The sequence below is a fragment of the Colobus angolensis genome, unplaced genomic scaffold (genome assembly GCF_000951035.1).
Source record: "Colobus angolensis palliatus isolate OR3802 unplaced genomic scaffold, Cang.pa_1.0 Scaffold26, whole genome shotgun sequence".
NCBI lineage: Eukaryota > Metazoa > Chordata > Mammalia > Primates > Cercopithecidae > Colobus > Colobus angolensis.
The window spans coordinates 5,556,164-5,561,540 of NW_012115821.1; positions in this window are offsets into that span (position 1 = coordinate 5,556,164).

Sequence of the window (5,377 nt, forward strand, 5' to 3'; positions counted from 1 at the left end):
CGGCTAGTTTTTTTTGTATTTTTTAGTAGAGACGGGGTTTCACTGTGTTAGCCAGGATGGTCTCGATCTCCTGACCTCGTGATCCACCCATCTCGGCCTCCCAAAGTGCTGGGATTACAGGCTTGAGCCACCGCGCCCAGCCAACAATTTTCATATTCAAAGTTTAGGAGGCTCAAATGTCAAAATAGATCTTTGGGTTTTTTTGTTTGTTTTTGAGACAGGGTGTTGCTCTGTCACCCAGGCTGGAATGCAGTGGCTCGATCTCGGTTCAATGCAACCTCTGCCTCCTGGGCTCAGGTGATCCTCCTGTCTCAGCCTCCTGAGTAGCTGGGACTACAGGCACACACCACCACGCCCAGCTAATTTTTGTATTTTTAGTAGAGAAGGGATTTCACCATGTTGGTCAGGCTGGTCTCAAACTCCTGACCTCAAGTGATCCACCCATCTTGGCCTTTCAAAGTGCTAGGATTACAGGCATTAAGCCACTGTGCCCAGCCCAAAATAGATCTTTGGTGTCCACAGAACTGGTTTGGAATCTTGGCCCTGTCACTTATTAGCTTGTGTGGCCTTAAACGTTTTTCTTAGCTCCTACCTCACTGAAAAAAGTATATAAAGCACTTAACAACGTGAAAGACACATAAAAAGTGCTCCGTAAATGATAGCTGATGTTATCATGTGACAGTGCTTTGAAAAATGTAAGGTATATGACTTCATAAAGATTATTATTATAAGTTATGATCAATGTGCTGGTCTTTATATACATTGAAGTGTTAGTTCTGAGTTGCTGGCAGTGAGGCATAAACTTTGATTCCTCCCTGCACTCGACCTCATGTACTTCTCGGAGTGACATTTGCAAAGGCAGTAGATTGGGAGAGAGGGGTGTGGTCTCTGGTGATGATGTAATTAGCCCATCCCATCATCATCACCGTCAAAGGTAAGGGACTGCCTCTTACAATGACCATCACTCCAGAATCACAGTCTCAGAATTCTAAAATGCTCATACCTTTGATACATTTTTTTTCATCCTTTCAGTGAACCAGTAAACATTTCCCATTCACAAGGCAAGGACAAGTGGCAAGGTTCTACCTTGTGTAGAAAGTGGTCTCTAAAGGTTTTTGGCCCCTGTTGATGGTGCTCTGTGGAGGAAGGCAGAACCCGTGAAGGGTCACAGCTGAGCTGCAGGCAACAACCATTCTTGCTGTGGAACTGCAGCAGCTGCAGCTTGGCACTATTTGGGCATTAACCAATATTCCAATAGCCAGAGATTGCACAAGAAAACCACCTCCATCAAAGGCAAATGTTGGAATGGGGGATGGGGAGATCTCAAAATCTTTCTCTTTTTATATTCTATTCGCAGACTCATTAGCCTCTTCTCTTACCTTCTCCACCCATCCATCTCCTTGACAAGATTATTGCGAGGAAGGAGTTAATGAGTACACAGTTTTATTTTCCTTGGAAGAGAGATACAAAACAGGCTCAAAGCAGGGCTGTCATCACCCTGCAAGTCTTCAGGGGTTTTATAGGTAATTATTAACCCTTTGTCACATTCCCGGACAAGAAATTTTCCTGTTGAAAGAACCTGCTAAGATTTTCCATCTATATTATACAATTGGGCTCTCAGTTTTTCAGAGTTAACAATTCAATAACACCTTGAAAATAATTACATGTATGTAGACCTAAACAGTTTATAATGCCCCTTGTGTCCTTTATCAAAATGATCCTTCTTTATTCACTCAGCACCCAGGTCAAGTACCACTATCCTTGTTTTCGATTTTTCTTTTATATATATATATATATTTTGAGATGGAGTTTTGCTCTTGTCTCCCAGGCTGGAGTGCAATGGTGTGATGTCGACTCACTGCAACCTCTGCCTCCCAGGTTCAAGCGATTCTCCTGCCTTAGCCTCCTAAGTAGCTGGGACTATAGGTGTGTGCCACCACACCTGGCTAATTTTTATATTTTTAGTAGAGATGAGGTTTCACTATGTTGGCCAGGCTGGTCTTGAACTCCTGACCTCAGGTGATCCACCCACCTCGGCCTCCCAAAGTGCTGGGATTACAGGTGTGAGCCACCGTGCCCGGCCCTTTGTTTTCTATTTGAGAAAACTGAGGCTCCAAGAGAGAAAATGACTGACCAAAGGTTTAACGGATAACAAGGCCTGGCTGGAACCCAGCTCTCCTGAATGATGCCCTGGTGCTTTTTTAATGTACTAAACGTAGTGTAAAATCTCGCCTAACATTAAGAAAGCACCTCTGAATCTCAGCATTCTTTAAAACCACTAAAGACCACACCACCTAGAACTATAGCAAACTGGCACAAATTCAGTCCCCAGGAAGCTGTGTTTTTTTAAAAAAATATCCCTACGGTTAACCTTCTTTCCTGTTATTTTGTTATTTGCTTCTCTCCCCAATAGATTTCTGGCTATTTAGATTTTGGGTTCCTCTCTCAAGCAGCGGGTTTAGGATGATTAACTGCTAGGGCTTCTGTAGTCAAGAGAGACCTGCAGAGATTCTCACTGGGGATTTGATTCCATGCTATCCCTGGGGTAGATGAAAATGAACTGGAAAATCTAAAATTCCTGGATGACTCATTCAAGGAATAAGCATTTAAAATGATCAAAGTTGCACTGTGAGGAAAATAAGGACCTACAATACCCAAATCAACTGTTGCTCTGTGCTGAATGGACCAAGACTTGCACTTTTATGAGCAGGGACATAGATTCCCCTAGACATTTGCCATTGTTGTTGTTGAGATCTCCTTCATCTTAGGCAGTGGCTGCAGATGAATTCCCCCCTGAGCTGGATATCACTGCTCTCCAAGTTCACACTCTCATTGCAATCACAAGCAGGTTGCTAGTATGTGGGCAAACTTCCATACATGGTATGGGGAGCAGACATGACTTCATGCTTTGCTGTAGACGAGAGGAACTGCCAAGGCTCAGGCGCCCTGTCCCCCCAAGTGTGCCCCAGCTTTGGAATCCTTTTCTCTGGCTGCATGGTAACCAGACCACAAGGGATGCTTTAGATTTGTGGGCATTCCCTCACCTTGCATATTCTTGAATTCTATCCTCCAGAACGCTAGGATTCCAAAAAAGCATCTCACAAGTACACCCATACACATTTGAAAAAAACATTTTACAAGAATTACCCATTTTTATAGTACTAGAAATGAGACAAACCTGAAAGATAATTTTAGGTCAGCATCTCAAGAGGTTCAGTCATTTCAATTCATTTTTGCTGCATATGCTGTTTTATTGTGGGGTGGGGACGCCGAGGATCTGACAGTTTCATTTCAGGAAACGGCTGTGGGTATTCTGCATTAAATTACTGTTTTGTGTTCTTTGGTCGTGAAAAACTTAAACACTGACCTAGAGAACTTCATAAATTTAGGGTCTTTTTAATTCCATTCCCCCTGCTTATTATTATTTTTACTAAAAGGGATAGAACAAAAGGATGTATTTTTTCTCGTCCAGATGGAAGGTATATGTATGTTTATGTGGATTACATATAAAACATAAAAGCTGGCTAAAGCTCTGGGTGGAATGGGTCAGGTGCAGCATTTTTCTGATCATCTTTCTTGGGAATTAGATTTGAATTGATTTACCCACATATTTGAGTACTGCTTGGGGCATCACTGCTGAGATCATGCAAAATTAAAAAAAAAAAAATGAGGCACCATTATCTGAGAGCACAATGAATCAGAAAGGGAAGAAGGAAAAAGGGGAGGAAGGGATAGGAAGATTACATTTTGGCTAAATAAAAGAGGTGATCTTACGGCTAAGGGAAAGTTTAACACATTTAGTGTATCTCAATTAAAGCAAACCTCTTAGATTGTGTCAAAAATGGAATAAACCCTTTACTTTTTTTTTTTTTTTTTTGCTTTTGTTTCCCTAAGGAACATCTTCTCCTCTTTACCTCCAACCCCACCCCACTTCCATAAAACACAACTCAGATTTAATGTTCTGGAGCAAATGTTTTTCAACAGACTTGACCTGCTTAATCTTCCTGACAATGTGCGCAGTTATGTTAGTAATTTGCATACTCTTGGAAAGGGATATGAGACACCAGCAAACCAAAACGCCCAGAGGGCAGCTATATGTTACAGTGGTAATCTTTTTCCTTTTTTCTCAATGTGTCTATGTCTGTGTGTCTGCTTTAACGTTACCATGTACTATCATAACACACAACTACTATGGTCTGATCTTTAAGAGCCAAAGTTAGAAGCTTTGTAACTATTGTTTCTCCTTTAGCCCCGTCCCTTACGAGTACACTATGGCTTCTTGAAAATCATTTTAAAAAGACTGATTAAAACAAAAACCCAACAACAACAACAACAAAGCAACCCCTTTATCAAAGGCTGGAGCTTTTCTAGAAGTACCTTTCAACTCACTAGGGGCTGGGAAGGAGAGTGCACCTTTCTTTTTTTATTTTTTTATTTTTTTTGGAGCCAGAGTTTTGCTCTGTCACCCAGGCTGGAATTCAGTAACAATTCAGTGACAAGTTTCTGCATATTGCAGCCTCCGCCTCCGGGGTTCAAGCGGTTCTCCTGTCTCAACATCCCGTAGCTGGGATTAGAGGCGTGCACCACCACACCTGGCTAATTTTTGTATTTTTCTTTTTTAGTACAGACGTGGTTTTACTATGTTGGCCAGGCTGGTCTCGAATTCCTGACCTCAGGTGATCCGCCCGCCTTGGCCTCCCAAACTGCTGTGATTACAGGCGTGAGCCACCACTCCCAGCCGAGGGTGCACCTTTGAGACTAGGTTTCTGCAGCACACATTCATTTTGGTAATCAAGGACATATTGCTGGATTTAAGACGTGAAGAGCAAGTCAGGAGCAGATGCTCCAGGCTGTTCGAGGAGGAAGGGGACCACGCCTCATGAAATAACCAAGGATGTCCCAGTCAGGAAGAAATGTGTTAAGTTTTAAACCTGTGTCTTCGCTCTTGAAAAGCACCTGGAAAATGGATGAGGGTTTACTTCTAATCTGCAGTCCTGCTTGCAGCCTGAGGAGGACGTAAAAAGCCTCGGGGCCAGACAGCTCCAAAACGGGGGCGCTACCCTCTTAACTTTCTCTCCTCCTCTAGACGCAGAGGGCATATCTTCACGCCTCCTTTCCCCAGCCCACGTCGCTGTTCTCCAACAACAACCTGCATGTCTCCTTTAAGAGGCGGGGGCCATCCCTCCCTTTCTCCTCCCAGTCTCCCGCCCTTCACACCTTGGGTGGGAAAAGAGTGTGGGGGCGGGGTAGCCGGCAAAGCGGGAGGAGCAGGATCAAGAAGAGCGCTCCAATGGCCCTCGAGGCTGGCCACGGTGGACTCCGGCAGCCAATGAGCAGCAGGCAGGGAGGCGTGGCGGGGCGCTGTTGCAAAGCGTCC